This window comes from Cupressus sempervirens, chromosome 4, assembly GCF_028749045.1.
Source record: "Cupressus sempervirens isolate cs-2001-9-10 chromosome 4, ASM2874904v1, whole genome shotgun sequence".
Lineage (NCBI taxonomy): Eukaryota > Viridiplantae > Streptophyta > Pinopsida > Cupressales > Cupressaceae > Cupressus > Cupressus sempervirens.
Genome location: NC_143121.1, coordinates 397,610,864 through 397,634,172, shown reverse-complemented (window position 1 = coordinate 397,634,172; position 23,309 = coordinate 397,610,864).

Sequence of the window (23,309 nt, the reverse complement as noted above, 5' to 3'; positions counted from 1 at the left end):
GTTGGAAGAATCCACCTTTCCCTAGTTTTGATTCATTGTGAATCCTATTGTGTAAACCATGTATGATTATGTATGTTTGATTTTCTCTTGGTTATGCTTGGTTGTCACCTAATCAGATATTTGCTTCCTCCATGGTTCTTGAAATGAGATTCAAAAAACACTACAAATTCCTTGATTATGATCATGACGAAAATTTGATTTAATTCTTAAAATTTGGGATTTAGATTCTATTGTAAATTGTATTTTAAACCTTATTGTAAATGGCAACGAAGCCGAGTTTTCTTCCTGATTCTTTCCCAGCTGAGCCTTGAATTAGGTTTGCCAATAAAATTAGTGTTTTGAGCATAATTGTTGGTCATGTGATTAAATTTTGTAACACATTAGTTTGGATGGATGTACATTAAAATAAGATGGAAATGGTGTGGATTTAATTGGGAAAATTTCAAGGTTATCTTTATGTTGGAAATGAAAATTATATCATGGATGTAGATTTATTCAGATAAGCAAATTTTCTAGTGTCTTTATATGTTCCTTATATGTTCAAAGGTCAACTGTGTTCCAGAAGAAAATAACATCTAAAATCGATATATTGCAAACTCAAGTTATATAGGAGATCATATTAGATATGGTGTTAATAGGCTTCAAACTATTGTATCCATGTGTTTAATTCTATTCACAAATATAGACAAAAAAATATATATATACTTGCCTTGTAATTATAACTTAAGAAATTTTCAAAAAAAATGTTCCTAGAGAGTAAAACTCTCTTCCCTTTGTATGGGAGAGATTTTAAATGCCCTTGCAACAGAGAATATTCTTTAAAATATTCTTATTTTTTTAAAATTTTTGAAATAAGATAAATAAAAAAAAAATATAAATATTAGATTTCAAAATTCAAAAGAAATTCAAAAAGAAAAAACATAGATATATCTCATTCCTAACAACTAAACTTTAAGAAATAACTCTTATAAATATCCCCTTTGCCATCTATAAAACTTTTCAATCAATGCTTCACCTCCTCTTGGGATGTCAGTTTGAAAAAGGCAGTTTTAAAAAGTGCTTAACCTTTGCTAAAGTCAACTTGCCATCATGCAAGATGATGTCACCCTCTACCACCTCCCTTTATTGTTTCTAACCATAAAAAAAATCAAGTTGGTTTAAATAAAAAAATAACCTTGCTTTTGGTCACCCTCCATTCATTTGTGGTCTGCGCATGTAGCAAGGCTTTAGCCTGTGTTTGACCCCACCCTTGGGCAGAGCGCGGTACTTGTTGCAGCGCTTGGATTTGCGCAGGGGCTTGGGGTTAGGGAGATTGATTTGACTGGTGGGAAGAGGGGAGTGGAGTGGGAGTTTAGAGTTAGAGTAGGGTAGATGTTAGTTTAGGTTAGTTTGTTATTAATTTTTATGTATGGCCTAGTTTAATTGTTTTATATTAGTTAGATTTATTTAGAGTAAGATTTAGTTTAGTTATTAGATTAGTGTGAAATATGTTTAGTAAGTATTTACTTTTATTTTTGTCATTTCATATAGTTTTTTTTATTAAGCAAATTTTAAATGTAACTTAATGTGTTAGTTGATATTAGTAGATAGTTAATTAATTAAAGTTCAAATTAGTTGTTTGTTCTGTTAATATTAATTATTTTTGTTAATATTAGTTTGTAATTAGTAGCATATATTAAATTTTATAGTTATTTTAATTATGTTTTTGCTAATTGTTATTAATTTTAAATAGCTAAGTTGTAAATGTAAATTAAGTAAGTTTTAGTTAGTTATTACTTGTGTTATTGGTGTAACCCATTGCTCAAAATTTTAATATATAATTTTCTTAGTAATGTTAGTTTTTGTATTGATGATATATTAGTTAAACATATATTTAGTTTTAGTATTGAAGTAAGTCTGAATTTGTGAGTACTAACTGGTCTTAGATTTATGGTTATTGTCCATCTAAAATAAGTTTTAATGTCAACGTTATTTTCTTAGTTGTTTCATTGAAAAAATTTTATAGTCATCTACATCGTTATTTAATTAACTCTTACTATAATGCTGTATAAGAAACGTAAGAACATAAGTTACCATTATCAATCTTAGAGCAACGTTTTAATATCTTATCGATATAATCGTCCTCATGTTTATAATTTAGGATGTAATGTAAAGAACCTGTACAAAAACTTCTATCTCAATCATTTCAAACTTAGAGCATGTTTAATTATTAGTTATTATTCAAAAAAAAAATTGTGTGTGTTTTTGCCCTTGTAGTTTGGGCATGACAAGAAAATCCCTTCCTTCTCCATCATTCGCAATTCTTCCAATAATCCCAGCCAATTGAATCCTCCAAGTGATTATAAGTGCTTGAAGGAGCATCGAAGCAATTAGAAAATATATGAGAATATGAATCTTCTCCCATGCATGTAAGCTTTGAAGCTTCTATTTTTTCTTTAGCTTGTAGGTCAAGGCTTCGATTAAGCTTGTAGCTTCCATTAAGCTTTTCATTTAAGCTTCTATGAATGCCTGAATATCAAGAACTCTCAAGAAACCTTTGAATTGCTTCTTGAAACTATTGAAAGGTGTCACCAACTAAGCATGGGTCTTTTCCAATTTTTTTTTGATGAGTCATAGAATTGTACACACATTGTGCTTAATTGTTGCACTAACCCCCGTGTTGTTGACACATGTTAATTCTCATGCAAGTTTATAACTCCAACTTACTTTTTAAATAATCTCTATTTAAATTTTATAACTTTCATTTTAATTTTTTAAACTTTTATTATTATTTTATTTATTACTTTATTATTATTTTATAATTGTTATTAATTTTAATTTCTAGTTTTCTTTTATTTAATTCTTTTTCTTCAATAATTCACATTTAATTAATTAAAATCAAAATATCAAAAATATGATATTTTATTAATTTTCTCAAATAAATAATTTATTAATTAAATCTATTTATTAAGAATTAATTAATAGAAAATTCACTATAGACCTCCAAGATAAAATATAAAAATTCATCATACAACAAATCATACAAAATAAATCTAAAGAGTTAAAAATCACGAAATATGTCATTCAACACATTCGGTGGGTATTCAACTGAGATACTTGTCCTAATTTTCTAATTAGGACAAATGGATCAAAGGGTTGAGATTTAGACTTGAGAATTTATCTCCCCTCTCTTATCATTGAGACAATGTGATAGGGTACACTCATCCTAGCAATTCAGGAAAGTCGATACCCAGTACCTGCAACCTGCATAAAAATCATGTATGTAAAAACACAATATATACTAAACTAAACATACAATGGTAGGAAGTGATGCATCGTGTAGATCCCGACTAGCAGGTGACTATGATTCCCTTCCTTAACCACATCAGACACGCCATACAAAAGCAAATACACAAGGCAAACACGCACACCATACACATGCAAGTATGGGGTAAGTATCCATAAGAAAGCACATATGATAATAAATCATCTTACTAATTATCATTAATAATTGAAAGCAATGTAATAATCATCATCAATAATTGTGAACACTAAAAATAATCATCATACATACATGAAATGTAGAATCTAAGTAATCTCGTCACATATTAAACTGAATCCATAGCACAATATCTGATAATCTCAAAAGAATGTTTCTAACCAACAACATAAAACTACTCCTAAAAGAGTTCAGAAACGATAACAAAATGTGAACTAGGGGCAGGCACTAAATCCACCCCCCTTAGAATTAGGCTTACTCCTGGAAGCCTACAAGAATGAAAAACTGAGATACTCATTATGTGGGTCCCATTGAACCCTTTCCCTCTATAAGAAAACATGTTTCCACTGAGGTTATTACAACACCCTTAGAGCAATATGATTCTGGTTTAATGGTAAACTGAAAACCATATCGATCCAACATTCATTTTTTTAACAACTACTAAAATAGATCCCTTAACTCATTCTAAACAAGAGAAAAAAAATAGACGTTTACTACCTTACAACATAGATAAAAGATACATGTTTTGCACCTAGAATGAGTTTCAATTTTTAGTTTTGCCTTCGTTTAGATTTTCAGTAAAATTTTTAGTTTTGAAAGCTAAGTGTTGAAATATAAAACAATATGCAAGTAACAGTTTTAAGTTATGTTTTAGTTCACCTAGTTTCAAGTTTTCAGTTTGAAAAAGATACACATGATAGTTTTAAGTTTTCATTTTATTCAATTAGTTAATAACTAGTAGCATTCCAATATACCCAGAGCTCCCAATGTTGAAACTCAGGCTCTGATACCAAATGTAATGCCCTGCCAAGGGATCCAAAGAATTTTACTAAGTTTGCCAAACAATTCTTTTTTTTAAACATGAAAGATAAAACCATTCATAACATTTGCGAAAGCAATAGCAACTATTAAAATAAAAATAAATATAACATATATATACATAACAGGCAACATTCTTTAAAGATCCCTTAATGTTGTATCATATCTAAATTAACTATTCATCTAAGATCCCATCCTTATAAAATAACAATGATACATCCAATGTACTTAAACAATATACAAGTGTCCTTTTGTAATTATATTTTAGTTTAGCTCAATCATCCACTGTACAGATCACAGGGTATGAAAAGCTTAAAAGAATAAACATTCAAGTAAATAAAGTACATCATCATCATCTAATATTAATCCATGATGCAATAACATAAATGAAACCACATATCATACACGATACATCATCACAAAAGATATAAACATCCATCACAAAAGATAACCATATATCACAAATATAAATAACTAAGTGCACGGTTCCTCCCAACTGTAAATAGCATCATTAGACCATCGTGGATCCTAGCCATGCTTTCGTGCATAAAATTCCAAACCACCGAAGAGATCATTGGTATTAACATAGTAGGAATGTCACTCCTAAAACATCCTACTAAAATGCAAAGTAAAGTATAATAAATCATCAACTAACATATGCAAAGTAAAGCAAATCATCAATATAAGAAACATACCAGTAAATACATCCATCATAAGGTATATTATCTATCATAATGCTCCAAGAACATAATGAAGAATAATTACCAACCAAGGATACTCCAACCACGGTGTCTCGGACGGTTCTCAAATGATAAGAGTGAAAATACACTACCACCCAATCACGTGGAACCTAAGTAGTCCACTCCCACCATGCTGAGGAGATAATCTCAAGTCCCAAATAGGATATCAATTCACGAAGCAAAAAACTTTATAAGTCCAAGAATCTTAAAAGTATACTAACTCAAAGGTTATATCACACAAAATCAACATCTAATTCCCAGAGGCACACAATGATATGTAGGAAACCTACTCTGTAAATGGAAAAGTGTCATCGCAATTATTATGTACAAGTTACCTTGGTAGTTAGCTAAACTCCACGGGTCCATACTAATATCATGCGGCCACTAGTATCCTCTCATCCTGATGAGGCATACTACAGAATGCACGGTCGCAACCATGCGTTCTCACTACTCCCATCCTAGCCTGTACAAGCACTCAAAGCATGAGCAAGAACACCAAAACAATTATCTTTTTAGGTTCATTTAATTCTCATTTAGTGTGTAAATGTTATCACTTATTAACCAAACTTACAATGAGTTACCCTGGCAGCCACTTAGGGCCCCGACCCCCATTTCAAGCCACTTCTCGACACTACAAGTAGATTACCTACCCTAAGCTCATGAAATCATAAATCTCAAAATCATAAAAGATAATCTATAATAAAATAATCAAATATGCATAAAAACATCAAATATCCATAATAAGAATCATCAAATTCCAAGATAAGAATCATCAAATCTACAAGTTACCCTGGCAGTTAGCTAAACTCCACGGGTCCATACTGATCTCATGCGGCCATTAGTATCCTCTCATACTGACGAGGCAAACTACGAAATGTACGGTTTCAACCATGCGTTCTCACCACTCCCACCCTAGCCTGTACAAGCACTCAAAGTATGGGCGAAAACATCAAAAAAATTATCTTTTTAAGTTCATTTAATTCCAATTTATTGTGTAAATGTTATCACTTAATAACCAAACTTACAATGAGTTACCCTGGCAGCCACTTAGGGCCCCGACCCCCATTGCAAGCCACTTCCTGACACTACAAGTAGATTACCTACTCTAAGCTCATGGAATCATAAATCTCAAAATCACAAAAGATAATCCATAATAAAATAATCAAATATGCATAAAAGCATCAAATATCCATAATAAGAATCATCAAATCTCTAAGATAAGAATCATCAAATCTCTATGAGCATTTGGAAAAGCATCCATAGAAAATCATGACCACAACAGTTCTCTATTAGCAACTGAAGGCATCATTGATAATCATAAGTATCTATTGGTTCTCAACAAGCAACCAAGAATATTTAAAAATCATACTGTTCGAAGACTCCAAAATGGTTGAGTCAAAACATGTCACAACATGACATCATCAAGAAATAAATTCACATTTCAGTCCCATCATGGTGACTAGAAAGTACTCGAAGGATAACTAATCAATGACTCAAAAATGATTAGCTCAAGCATCTCAGATATATATACATCTCAGCTTCACACATGAAGGCTGAAGAACAAATACAAACATTTCATACATCATACGATCACATAACCATGGTTGGGCTTATAAAGATCGAGACCAAATAAGATCAACATGCCATCATATCTCATAACCCCCAAGCCTCTGGTAACATCCTAGGACTGGTCAACACTAGTCAACCCAAAACAAGAAGCATATAGAATAAACGATGCAAACACATGTTTTGGTTTACTAATTTCACATAGTTGAATAATGTGTAGGGGTTTCCAGTTTTATGTTTGCAAGTATACTTTCAAGTGTTTTAAGTTTCATCATTTGACCTACAAGTCAACCCAATTGTTCTCCGATAGCATTACCCTTCCATTATTAAGAATTACATTCTAAGAATAACTTAAAGATAAATATTCACTAAACTGATCATCACTGACCTTAATTAAATTGTCCTTTATATTTAACCATGATCCATATTCTAATTGATCAACCTTTCAACTTTTTTAGGATCATTATTTGTTATATTATAAGAAGACCAATTATCATTCTTCGAATAAGAGATTATAATTTTATTAAAATGATCAATTACATCAATCAATTATCATATCTCCATATTCTAATAGTCCTCAATTAAATATTACTGAGTCTTCACCATTAAATATATAAGGCCATTATTCAAATCATAAGAATAAGACCTATCAACTTGATATCAATATTTCTACAGTCTTATCAAAAGAATTATATCAATTAAATCTTCATTACTTACCTTAATTGTTAATTAAATCTAATTAACTCTCATTGATTGATTTAATTAACAATTACATAATCATAGCAACGTTCCAATTAATATCAGTTGACTAATAACTAACTATAATTCTATATGATAAAAGTCAACTATAATTTAATACTCAAAAGATCATATTAATAATTCAATAATAATTATTAAAAATTTTAAATGACCATATTCTTCATCTTTCAAAAAATACCAACATTTTCTTAACAAATTCGTATTATCATTAATCTTTTCAAATAAGACTCTATCACACAACTTAATTATTAATATCATAGTTATAATATCAACTCAATGAATATCAATCGATTAAAATTCAATTATAATCCAACTCCAAAAATTATTATCTTTTACCAAACTTCAATCAATAAATAATCTCCACTAGATTAACTCTAATCAAATTTGTTGATATCTATTTAAACCATTATTTATTAATAGTTTGCTTGTCCTTACAAACATTAATAAATAATAAACTCCTCAAACTATACACACTCAATCTATAGAATCCTTCCATAAATTCAATACTTAATATTTGGCTAACTCTTAACTCCGTTAAGGTATTCAAACGTGTTAACCAATAACATAATAATTCAGTCTTAATCCAATATCATTCAGAGTTTCTAAATTTAAATCAACATAATATAAATTATCATCTTACAATTATTTAATCAACCATTAGACTCCATTTTCTAATTGTTATAATAATATTTTTTCTATATAAATGTTGTTTGAAAGAGATCCCTATCACAAACCAATAAGACTCATTGTAGATTTTAACATGAATAATCTCCAAATTCTTAACATTATCATCTTCATTAAACAACTCTAAAATTGTTTAATATATAGTAAATAGTACTCAATATACATTATAAAAAAGTTCACTATATAAACTATATTTAAATATCTTTTCTTTTTAATTTTCTCTCATTCATTTACTTAGATTGACTAATAATTAATTACACTTTTTCTACTATTAACTAATTTTAATTAAATTTGATTTAATTAGATTAGATAATAAACCATATAAAACTAATGCATATTAATAAGATTCTAATAAGGGAAGATTTCTCTAATATCTTTAATTCATTCTATGCTTTGATAATTTATTTTTGTGATGTTTAAGCATAAAGAACTCTTGATTATGGGAAATGGAGAAATATCTGTCTTTGAATCAAATAATCTCAGTACGACGGCCATATCTCCCTAATGAACCATTGGATTGGGCAGAAATTTAAATATGTTGGAGAGGGCCAAGTTGCGCCACTTCTGACCGGAGCGATCGAATAAATTCGATCCCAATAAAAATTTATAAACGATTGAGTTCGATACTATCCAAGGGACAACGACAGGTCAATTTGTGATGAATTAAGAATTTTTTGTTAAAATAATTGTTCTCTAAATTTAACCATAAAAGGGTTTGTTCATATGCATCTGAAAATATAATTTGATAAAAAGATTACATCTAATCATACGAATTTTCAACTTTGAATTTTTATTTTAATTTCAAATCTTGTTTATCTAATTTCACAATATAAATTCGAACCCAAACTCGATTAAGATCTAATTATTTCTCTTTAATTGGATTTAAGATTTTTCTATTATTTTTTTCTCATACAAATAAAATATCTAGATTCCAATTTGAAATACAAAGAGTATTCAGACACATAAAATAGATATGATGAAGACAGGAAGAGAAAGAGTGCAAAGGGAATATGAGAATATTACGAGTGCACCTGGACACTAATGCTAATTTTCCATGCCTCAGAAGTCCATAGAAAATCCATTCCTTCTCCATCATTCGCAATTCTTCCAATAATCTCAACCGATCGAATCCTCCAAGTGATTAGAAGTACTAGATAGAGCATAGAAGCAAGTAGAAAATATATGAGCATATGAATCTTCTCCCATGTATGTAAGCTTTGAAGCTTCTATTTCTTTTTTAGCTTGTAGCTCGAGACTTCCATTAAGCTTGTAGCTTCCATTAAGCTTGTATCTTCCATTAAGCTCTTCATTTAAGATTCTATGAATGCCTGAATATCAAGAGCTCTCAAGAAACCTTTGGATTGCTTCTCGAAACTGTTGAAAGGTGTCACCAACTAAGCATGGGTCTTTTCCAATTCTTTTTTGACGAGTCATAGAATTGTAGACACCTTGTGCTTAATTGATGCACTAACCTCCATGTTGTTGACACATGTTAATTCCCATGCAAGTTTATAACTCCAATTTATATTTTAAATAATCTCTATTTAAATTTTATAACTTTCATTTTAATTTTTATAACTTTTATTATTATTATTTTATTTATTATTTTATTATTATTTTATAATTATTATTAATTTTAATTTCTAGTTTTCTTTTATTTAATTCCTTTTTCCCAATAATTCACATTTAATTAATTACAATCAAAATATCAAAGATCAAGATATTTTATTAATTTTCTCAAATAAATAATTTATTAACTAAATCTATTTATTAAGACTTAATTAATGGAAAATTCACCATAGACCTCCAAGATAAAATATGAAAATCCATCATAGAACAAATTATACAAAATAAATTAAAAGGGTTAAAAATCACGAAATATGTCATCCGACACATTCGATGGGTACTCAACTCAGATACTTATCCTAATTTTCTAATTAGGACAAATGGCTCAACAGGTTGAGATTTGGACTTGAGAATTTATCTCCTCTCTCTTATCATTGAGATAATGTGATAGGGTATGCTCATCCTGGCAATTCAGAGAAGTCGATACTTAGTACCTGTAACCTGCATAAAATTCATGCATGTATAATCACAATATATACTAAACTAAACAGACAATGGTAGGAAGTGGTGCATCGTGTAGATCTCGACTAGCAGGTGACTACGACTCCCTTCCTTAACCACATCAGACATGCCATACAAAAGCAAACACACAAAGGCAAACACACACACCATACCCATGCAAGTATGAGGTAAGTATCCATAAGAAAGCACATATGATAATAAATCATCTTACTAATCATCATTAATAATTGAAAGTAATGTAATAATCATCATCAATAATTGTGAACACTAAAAATAATCATCATACATACATGAAATGTAGAGTCTAAGTAATCTCATCACATAATAAACTAAATCCATAGCACAATATATGATAATATCAAAAGAATGTTGCTAACCAACAACATAAAACTAGTTCAAAAAGAGTTTAGCAATGATAAAAAAATGTAAACTAGGGGCAGGCACTACATCCACCGCCCCTAGAATTAGGCTTACTCTTGAAAGCCTACAAGAATGAAAAACTAAGATACTCATTATGTGGGTCCCATTGAACCCTTTCCCTCTGTAGGAAAATATGTTTTCACTAAAGATATTACAAGACTCTTAGAGCAATATGATTCTGGTTTAATGGTAAGCCGAAAACCATATCGATCCAACATTCATTCTTTTAACAACTACTAAAATAGATCCCTTAATTCATTCTAAACAAGTGCAAAAAAATAGAAGTTTACCACCTTACAACATAGATAAAAGATACATGTTTTGCACTTAGAATGAGTTTCAATTTTAAGTTTTGCCTTCATTTAGATTTTTAATAAAATTTTTAGTTTTGAAAGCTAAGTATTGAAATATAAAAAAATATGCAAGTAACAGTTTTAAGTTCTGTTTCAGTTCACCTTGTTTCAAGTTTTCAGTTTGAAAAAGATATACATGATAGTTTTAAGTTTTCATTTTATTCAATTAGTTAATAACTAGTAGCATTCCAATATACCCAGAGCTCCCAATGTTGAAACTCGGGCTCTGATACCAAACGTAATGCCCAGTCAAGGGATCCAAAAAATTTTACTAAGTTTGCCAAACAATTTTTTTTTTAAACATGAAAGATAAAACCATTCATAACATTTGCGGACGCAATAGAAAAAATTCAAATAAAAATAAACATAACATATATATACATAACAGGCTACATTCTTTAAAAATTTCTTAACGTTGTATCACATCTAAATTAACTATTCATCTAACATCTCATCTTTATGAAATAACAATGATACATCCAATGTACTTAAACAATATACAAGTGTCCTTTTGTAATTATATTTTAGTTTAGCTCAATCATCCACTGTACACATCACAGGGTATGAAAAGCTTAAAAGAATAAACATCCAAATAAATAAAGTACATCATTATTATCTAATATTAATCCATGATGCAATAACATAAATAAAACCACATATCATACATGATACATCATGACAAAAGATATAAACATCCATAACAAAAGATAACCATATATCACAAACATAAATAACTAAGTGCATGGTTCCTCCTAACTGTAAATAGCATCATTAGACCATTATGGATCCTAGCCATCCCTCCATGTGTAACATTCCAAAGCACCGAAGAGATCATTGGTATTAACATAGTAGGAATGTCACTCCTAAAATATCCTACTAACATGCAAAGTAAAGCATAATAAATCATCAACTAACATATGCAAAGTAAAGTAAATCATTAATATAAGAAACATACTAGTAAATACATCCATCATAAGGTATATTATCTATCATAATACTCCAATAACATAATAAAAAATAATTACCAACCAAGGATCCTCCAGCCACGGTGTCTCAGACGGATGTCAAATGATAAGAGTGAAAATACACTACCACCTGACCGCGTGGAACTTAAGTGGTCCACTCCCACCGTGCTGAGGAGATAATCTCAAGTCTCAAAAAGCATATCAATTCATGAAGCACAAAACTCTATAAGTCCAAAAATCTTAAAAATATACTAACTCAAAAGTTCCATCACACAAAACCGACATCTAATTCCCAGAGACACACAATGACATGTAGGAAATTAACTCTACAAGCGGGAAAGTGTCATCGCAATTATCACATACAAGTTACCCTGGCAGTTAGCTAAAATCCACGGGTCCATACTAATCTCATGCGGCCACTAGTATCCTCTCATACTGACGAGGCATACTACGGAATGCACAGTCGCAACTATGCATTCTCACTACTCTCATCCTAGTTTGTACAAGCACTCAAAGCATGGGCTAGAACATCAAAACAATTATCTTTTTAGGTTCATTTAATTCCCATTTAGTATGTAAATATTATCACTTATTAACCAAAATTACAATGAGTTACCCTGGCAGCCACTTAGGACCCCGACCCCCATTGCAAGTCACTTCCCAATACTACAAGTAGATTACCTACCCTAAGCTCATGGAATCATAAATCTCAAAATCACAAAAGATAATTCATAATAAAATCATTAAATATGCATAAAAGCATAAAATATCCATAAAAAGAATCATCAAATCTCAAACATAAGAATCATCAAATCTCCATGAGCATCTGGAAAAGCATCCATAGAAAATCATGACCACAATAGTTCTCTATTGGCAACTGAAGGCATCACTGATAATCATAAGTATCCATTGGTTCTCAACAAGCAACCAAGAATATCTCAAAATCATACTAATAGAAGACTAGAAAGTAATCCAACGATAACTGATCGATGACTCAAAAATGATTAGCTCAAGCATCTCAGATATATATACATCTCAGCTTCACACATGAAGGCTGAAGAAAAAATACAAACATTTCATAGAACATACGATCACATAACCATGGTTGGGCTTATAAAGATCGAGACCAACATGCCATCATATCTCATAACCTCCGAGCCTTTGGTAACATCCTAGGAGTGGTCAACACTACTCAACCCAAAACCCAAAACAAGAAGCATACAGAATACACGATGCAAACACATGTTTTGGTTTACTAAATTCACATAGTTGAATAATTTGTAGGGGTTTCTAGTTTTCTATTTGAAATTATACTTTTAAGTGTTTTAAGTTTCATCATTTGACCTACAAGTCAACCCAATTGTTCCCCGATTGCATTACCCTTCCATTATTAAGAATTACATTCTAAGAATAACTTAAGGATAAATATTCATTAAACTGATCATCATTAACCTTAATTAAAATTTCTTTTATATTTAACCATGATCCATATTCTAATTGATGAACCTTTCAACATTTTTACAATCATTATTCGTTATATTATAAGAGGACCAATTATCATTCTTCGAATAAGAGATTATAACTTTATTAAAATGATCAATTACATCAATCAATTAACATAGGCCTATTTTCTAATAGTCCTCAATTAAATATTACTAAGTCTTCACCATTAAATATCTAAGGTCATCATTCAAGTCATAAGAATAAGACCTATCAAATTGATATCAATATTTCTACAATCTTATTAAAAGAATTATATCAATTAAATATTGATTACTTAACTAAATTGTTAATTAAATATAATTAACTCTCATTGATTGATTTAATTAACAATTACATAATCATAGCAACATTCTAATTAATATCAGTTGACTAATAACTAACTATAATTTTGTATGATAAAAGTCAACTATAATTTAATACTCAAAAGATCATATTAATAATTCAATAATAATTATTGAAAATCTTAAATAACCATATTCGTCATCTTTCAAAGAATACCAACATTCGCTTAACAAATTCGTATTATCATTAATCTTTTAAAATAAGACTCTATCGCACAACTTAATTATTAATATCATAGTTATAATATCAACTCAATGAATATCAATTGATTAAAAATCAATTATAATCCAACTCCAAAAATTATTATCTTTTACCAAACTTCAATCAATAAATAATCTCCACTAGATTAACTCTAATCAAATTTGTTGATAATTATTTAAACCATTATTTATTAATAGTTTGATAGTCCTTACAAACATTAATAAATAATAAACGCCTCAAACTATACATACTCAATGTATAGAATCCTTCCATAAACTCATTAGTTAATATTTGGCTAACTCTTAACTCCATTAAGGTATTCAAACGTATTAACCAATAACATAATAATTCAGTCTTAATCCAATATCATTCAGAGTTTCTAAATTTAAATTAACATAATATAAATTATCATCTTACAATTATTTAGTCAACCATTAGACTCCATTTTCTAATTGTTCTAATAATATTTTGTCTATATAAATGTTGTTTGAAAGAGATCCCTATCACAAACCAATAAGACTCATTGTAGATTTTAACATGAATAATCTCCAAATTCTTAACATTATCATCTTCATTAAACAACTCTAAAATTATTGAATATATATTAAATAGTACTCAATATACATTATAATAAATTTCACTATATAAACTATATTTAAATCTCTTTTCTTTTTAATTTTCTCTCATTCATTTACTTAGATTGACTAATAATTAATTACACTTCTTCTACTATTAACAAATCTTAATTAAATTTGATTTAATTAGATTAGATAATAAACCATATAAAACTAATGCATATTAATAAGATTCTAATAAGGGAAGATTTCAATAATATCTTTAATTCATTCTATGCTTTGATATATTATTTTTGTGATGTTTAAGCATAAAGAACTCTTGGTTATGAGAAATAGAGAAATATCTGTCTTTAAATAAAACAGTCCTAGTACGACTGCCATATCTCCCTAATGAACCATTGGATCATGCTGAAATTTAAATATGTTGGAGAGGGCCAAGTTGCGCCACTTATGACTAGAGCAATCAAATAAAGTCGATCCCAATAAAAGGTTATAAATGACTGAGTTCGGTTCTATCCAAGGGGCAGTGACAGGTCAATATGTGGTAAATTAAGAATTTCTTGTTAAAATAATTGTTCTCTAAATTTAACCATAAAAGGGTTTGTTCATACACATTTGAAAATATAATTTGATAGAAAGATTACATCTAATCATACGAATTTTTGACTTAGAATTTTTATTTTAATGTCAAATCTTGTATATCTAATTTCATAATATAAATTCTATCCCAAACTCGATTAAGAACTAATTATTTCTCCTTAATTGGATCTAAGATTTTTCTATTGTTTTCTTCTCATCCAAATAAAATATCTAGATTCTAATTTCAAATACAGAGAGTATTCAGACACATAAAACAGATATGATGAAGACAGGAAGAGAAAGAGTGCAAAGGGAATATGAGAATATCAGGAGTGCACCTGGACACTGATGCTAATTTGTTGTGCCTCAGAAGTCCATAGAAAATCCCTTCCTTCTGCATCATTCACAATTCTTTCAATAATCCCAGCCGATCGAATCCTCCAAGTGACTAGAAGTTCTAGAAAGAGCATAGAAGCAAGTAGAAAATATATGAGCATATGAATCTTCTCCCATGCATGTAAGCTTTGAAGCTTCTATTTTTTTTTAGCTTGTAGCTTGAGGCTTCTATTAAGCTTTTTCATTTAAGCTTCTATGAATGCCTGAATATCAAGAGCTCTCAAGAAACCTTTGGATTACTTCTTGAAATCGCTGAAAGGTGTCGCCAACTAAGCATGGGTCTTTTCCAATTCTTTTTTGATGAGTCATAGAATTATAGACACCTTGTGCTTAATTGATGCACTAACCCCCGTGTTGTTGACACATGTTAATTTTGATGCAAGCTTATAACTCCAATTTACTTTTTAAATAATCTCTATTTAAATTTTATAACTTTCATTTGAATTTTTATAACTTTTATTATTATTATTTTATTTATTACTTTATTATTATTTTATAATTATTATTAATTTTAATTTCTAGTTTTCTTTTATTTAATTCTTTTTCTCCAATAATTCACATTTAATTAATTACAATCAAAATATCAAAGATCATGATATTTTATTAATTTTTTTAAATAAATAATTTATTAATTAAATCTATTTATTAAGACTTAATTAATGGAAAATTCACCATAGACCTCCAAGATAAAATATGAAAACCCATCATAGAAAAAATTATACAAAATAAATCTAAAGGGTTAAAAATCATGAAATATGTCATCCGACACATTCGGTGGTTATTCAACTCAGATACTTATCCTATTTTTTCAATTAGGACAAATGGCTCAAAGGGTTGGGATTTGGACTTGAGCATTTATCTCCCCTCTCTTATCATTGAGATAATGTGATAGGGTATGCTCATCTTGGCAATTCAGAAAAGTTGATACCTGGTACCTGCAACCTGCATAAAAACCATGCATGTACAAACACAATATATACTAAACTAAATAGACAATGGTAGGAAGTGGTGCATCATGTAGATCCCGAGTAACAGGTGGCTATGACTCCCTTCCTTAACCACATCAGACATGCCATACAAAAGCAAACACGCAAAGGCAAATACGCACACCATACACATGCAAGTATGGGGTAAATATCCATAAGAAAGCACATATGATAATAAATCATCTTACTAATCATCATTAGTAATTGAAAGCAATGTAATAATCATCATCAATAATTGTGAATACTAAAAATAATCATCATACATACATGAAATGTAGAGTTTAAGTAATCTTATCAAATAATAAACTGAATCCATAGCACAATATCTGATAATCTCAAAAGAATGCTGCTAACCGAGAACATAAAACTAGTTCTAAAAGAGTTCAGCAACGATAACAAAATGTGTAGTAGGGGCAGGCACTACAAGATCAATATATAATTAGTAGATCCAAAAATTTCAAAGTGTCAAATAGAAGGGGGTAATCATAACATACTTCATATTGAGTTTCTTGGGAAAGAGAAGATGATGGAGATATATTGTGATTATAAATTGTGGTTCTTGATGCTTCAACATAAAAATATAACTAGACAAGTTTGAAATACTTCATTCCTCAAACTATGTTCATGTTAGTTCTATTGATTTCTTCAATAATATAATTTTGTTCACAACTACTTTGAATAGTGAGATGATGTTGAACTCCATATTGAGGAAGATAATCCTCAAAATCAGATAAGTAAAATCTCCACCATTATCAATTTATAGAGTACCAATTTTAGACTGTATCCAATTTTTAACCATAACAATTTACTTTTTAAAGATTTCAAAAGAGATTTATTTTTTCTACAAGAAATCAATCCAATTCTTTTGAATATAGTCATCAATGAACAACACTAAATATTTAGAGCCTCCATCATAAATTATAGGTAAAGGTCCACATAAATTTAAATGAATGAGTTGTAGCTTTGTTTTTCCCCTTCAAGTGGAATGAGAAATAATTCCTATGTTGTTTAGCAAGTATATATGCTTCACATTTTTTATTTTTTTAATTAAAAATAGTGAAACCATCAACACCATTATTTTGCAAGATATGAATGCTATAATAATCAATATCTCCAAATCTAACATGTCGTAAAAGACTTAGAGATAAGCCACTTTCTTCTATAAGATATCACAAATTTCTAAAAATTATAGAAGTACCATTTAGTTTTAATAACCTTTCATCCTCATAGCAGAGAATATAATTTTATTATTAGGTATCCTCCTCACAACAACATTCCCATATTCTAAATAAATTTACTAGCCTTGTTGTCGAAAAAATACTAGTGATAAAAGAAATTATAGCAATTAAGAAATAAATAATGCATTATGTGGAAAAAAATTTAGAAGATTAGGCATCTTAAATAGAATAGTATATTTTTCAAGCTTGAGACCTTATTTATCTACTATAAAAATTGCACCACATGCATTTTCATGAAATTCATTAATGAAATTATATTGGACTGTCATATGTTTTGGATTAAGGTAAAAACAAGTTTTAGAAGGGTACCCAAAACCCCAAAAAAATATAACATAAAGATATCCAAGATAGAACCAAAGTTTTGGAACAATGTTGTGACATAGAAACCTAAGATTCTAGGAATATGATATTTTGTGTCCCTCTAATATCTAAGCTTCAAGAATCATACCTTGAAGTATTAGATACAAAGTCTAAAATATAAAGCACATATTGAACAGTACCAGAAGAAAATTGGGCTACCTCCTTATCACTTGAAGTTGTATCATCATTATGATTGTCTTTTATATCCTTCCATTTAGAAGAATTTTCTTTAAAACTTTCAATTTTATTCCAAAAGAGCTTGCATTCACGTGCTTCATGACTAACTTTTCTACCACACCTTTTATAATATATATATTGTTGATCATTTTGATTATAATTGTGTCTACATTAACCTCAACCTTTTCCTTTATCATTATAAGTATTTCTAAAAGAGATTTTATTCATAGATTCTCCTTTTTGATGAGTGAGGAATAGATTTTCACTAGTATTATCTATTTTACTTCCAAAAAAAAATTTGTGCTTAGCTAGCTTTCCAACCAACTGTAAGTTACTTTGGATAAGTGGAATGTGTCAAAATTAGTTCTTAAGTAAATGTCATGCCCAAAAAATATAGGGGCATAACACACCAACAATTTTTTTTTTTTTTTTTTTTTGAGATAATAGTAAGATCAAATATAATACATAAGTATTCGAATAGAATTACTTAACTTAACTTAACTTCCTCAACTCATGTAAAATTATGGAATTTAAGTATAATTAAAATGCAAATTTTCTTAACATATTTTAAACTTAAAATTATATAGATAAGTATATATCAACATGTTATCTGATTAATCTAAATTAAACGAATGTGATTACCAATCATAAAATTGTGCAATAAGGTAACACCATCACATCTAATTTTTAAATAACATATGTAAACTAAAAAAAAAACTATAAGATTCAATGCAAGAATATTTACTCAATCTCTTTTTCTATTAAACTACCTAGTTCAAAGGCTTCACCAGGAAAGAACCAATAAGAAAACTCAGCTTCGTTGCCACTTCAAAAAAAGTTTAAAATACATTTCTACACGGGATTCTAATCTCGAACATAATTGAATTTCAACAATCAATATAAATTTCCATCATGGCCCTTAGCAAGGGATCCCTTTCATCTTCTGCAATGCATCATTGAGATTGTGGAGGAAACAAAAACTGGCCAAGTGACAAACAAACATAACAAGGAACAAAATCAGACATTCATTTTTATACTATGTTTTCACAATAGGATTCAACATTGAATCAAAACTAGGGAAAGGTGGATTTTTCCAATAGGAGATGTCAAACACAATACCAAAACAAGTGCCCAATCAAGGCTATATCTCAAGAACTTCTGTTCTTCCTTCTTACATGCCAAAACTCATATGGAGTTTGTGCTGACAGGTAGGGGCCCATAAAACCCTACCCTCTCTCCCTCTTCTCATCCTGTGAAGAGACTCTACACTGTTGGAGTCCAACTAAAAAGACCTTTCTCAAAATTGGCCACTTCTACCCTCTCCAAGGGTGAGTAATGCCAAAACACCCATACAAGAAAACTTCAAAATTCAAACAGAAACATGTAAAAAAAGCGTTCAAGAAAACATGATTTCAATCCTTCCCAAGCATACCCAACATACATACAAGCATACCAATAAATAACACAATAGCATAAGCATGAAAAAAGCATGAACATCATGAAAAATATGAACTACATGAACCAAGAAATGAAGAACTCCTATCTTCACAAAGAGGTTATGGTAATATGAACAAATTGAGAAGAGCTTTTCCTTTCTTGCATTCAATCTTCCAAGACTTCTCTCTAAAAGTAGAGATTGGGTAACAACCAAAACTACTCCAAAAAGGGCCCCTAAATAAGATCCAAACTCAACCACCAAAAAGGGAAATAACTTCCCCCACTTACCTAGAAATCTAGAAGTTTCTAACTCAACTAAACCTAAGGTTAACCCTAAGGTGGGGTTAGGGTCATTCAACCCATGGTGAAAATATTCTATTTTTGCACTAAAGCAAAAATGAACTTTATGAGTGACCTTGAAAGTCAACAAAAGGGGCTAGGGGGGTGGAAAATGCCCCCAAACCATACCCATACCCCTTGGGTATTAATATTTCATGATTTTGAGCCTAAGGGATTAATTTGGGACCTAACAAAACCTTAGAAATTTTAGGAGTTATTAACAGCCTTCAAAATACAGAATACTCACTAATCTTGATTAGGATAATTAATCTCGATTACTAATAGATTAGCCAAAAGGTAACTAACCCAAACCAACTTAGATATTTAGCTTAGTCGGCTAACCCTAAATATCATGTTGGAATGCATAAACAATTCACGAGTGTCAAGTGACACTATAAAAACACAGTCACAAAACATTAACATTTACTTATTACATAATGATACATTCATTCAAAGCACAATACAAATAAAATATGAACAACGAGGTTTTCATCATTCCTCATATTTAACCTTGGTTTTCACAAATGGTACATAGGGTTCAATTTCGTTTCTACGTTAGATTTTCTCAACTAAAATACCCTACACACTCATTGCACACATCAATAGCTCAAGAAAATTAAATACATATATTCAAAATTTATCTGGATACTTACATAAATCAAACCATGAATCTTTCATATCATTAACTGTTTAAATTCATTTCTACTCACATTTAATTATCAAAAATCACATAATCAGTATAACATAACTTACTCATTAATTCAGATTAAAATGCTAGAAAAATCATTGTTAGGCATGCATATACCTAACATCATAAAAATTGCCATTTAAGGAATACTGAACCATCTAGAACATAAAACTTACTCATTGGGTTATCAAAATCACACTCTTATCATCAGGTGAAAATGCCTAGAATCATCGTTAGAGAAATTTTATCTTTAAACAATCGAGATAATGTGGTTTGTTCTCAAATCATTGAGTATTAAATCATGGATGTATCAACTATTCTTAATTTCTTTAGGACATTCACAACATAAAACATTACTTCATATCCATTCAAATCTCCTACAATAGATTTAATAAAGAAATTCATATTTAATAAGTACGTGTGAGGAGGGACCTTACATCCTCCCCCACTAGCCTTTCACTTCCTCTTGGAAGTCGCACAACTAGATTGTTCATCTTATGCTAGACTTTGTCTAGACCTATTTCAAAATTTACTCTTATAAAAAGAATGATTAATAATTCACTTACATACTCAAGGGAGATAACATATTTACCTAATTATTCTTACAAAAAGAAAAGTTTAATCCAAAACGCTAACATGGTTACATTTTCTAGGGTGAAACACACTTTAAAACATATAAGTCACATATAAACAACATTCTAATCTAGTATGTGATACTTAGAGAGTCTCTAGCAATAATAATATCATAAGATGTTCTGATTTCTACATACCCACTCATTGAGAAATCAATTGTACGAGACTCCCTAAAAGTTGCAAATTACAGATCAACTTTTCCATTAGAAGCATCAAGATCTTGTTTTATGGCTTTGATTTTAGAAGCCGGATTCATAACATCAACATTCCTCTACTCAAGATTAAATAATTTTATTTGTAAATGAATAAATTCCAAATTCTAAATGAGATTCATATAAATATTTTAAATTGTAAAGTGCTTCCAATGAAGATGTGGACCAAGATAAATTTATGTGTTTCTCTTTCTTTCTTCTATTGTTCTATTTTCTTTGGTATTAAATAAAAAATTTACCCCTATTTTAGTGAAAATGAAGAAGTGCATCCTTGTACTTGTCAATAGACATATCCATTGATGAAAGCTCTTATCTAATCCAAAGCTTTTCAATTTTTATATTTTCAATTTTATTTTTCTTTAACAACTTTTGGTGCTATAGGTTGCATACTACCATCACAAATTCACAAATTATATATCATAAATAATTGAAAACTATTGTATTTTCTACACTATAATCTCATTCCAACTAGGTATTTTTTCTACTTCACAATTCTCTAATTACTGGGGCAATAGACTACATTGTGAATCCAAATACATAGTTTTGAAGATTTGCTTCTTGAATCTTCTTGCTCAAAATGAGAAAAATAGACATTTTTGTGACTAAAGAAAATAATAGTCACCTCAATATTTTCCCCTTCACCTACAACTTCTATAGAAAACAACTGCAAGATTTTTTGGAAAAAATATAGAAGAACTTATCTTTCTATTATTTTGAATCAAAAAATGAATGAAATATATAGATGGAAAATATGGAATATAAGCATGTGCTGCAGTACCACTATGAAACCATGAAAATAAAAAATTTAAATGGAGGGATTCTCATAGAAAATAGAATGTTTAGATTTGGTTTGCAAAACCAATTATATTAGATCACTTTATAGTTATAGAAAACTAGTTATAACATAATATTAAACTAAACAACAATAAACTAACAATAATATCTCTAAGATCAAGCTCAATGATTAATGGTGTAAAAAAGACTCTCATGCATTGGAATTCAATATAATATATTATTGAAATGAATAATGGAAGTGATCCCAAACTCTCTTAGAATTGAACCTAAACAATAAACGTTATAGATTGTAGAAATTGACTACATAGTGTGATTTGAATTTAGATGATAAAAAATAAAATCATAAAAGAAAATTTAAAGATAAGTATTAGCAACATTGTAAATTGGGGAATGAGATCTCAAATATCATTGATAAATTCTCTCACAGAATAGAATCTAAAAATAAGTGTAAACCTATTTTAAGTAAGTAAAATATGCATAGCTAAAGACTAGTTATTCTCAAAATAAAATTGGGCTTCCTTTGTAGCCTTATCCCTTGAACTTTTATCATCATTATGAATTTTTTTTTAAATATTTTCATTTAAAATACTTTTCTTTAAAAAATTCTATTTTATCCCAAAAGATCTTGCATTCATGTGCTTCATGACTACCTTTTCTACTGTACCTTTTACAATATAAATGTTGTCAATCATTTTGATTATAAATTTTTATACATTAACCTCTATCTTTTCTTTTAACATTATAAGTATTTTAAAAGAGATCTTATTTATAGATTTTCCTTTTTCATGAGTGGGGTAAACATTTTGACTAGTACTATCTATTTTACTTCCAAACTCTCTTTCCTACTTAGCTACCTTTCCAGCCAACTGTAAGGGACTCTAGATAAGTGGTATGTGTCAAAATAAGTGCATTAATTTAAGTTTCAAGATAAATATCAACTTTTCCACTAGAAGCATCAATATCTTATTTTATGGCT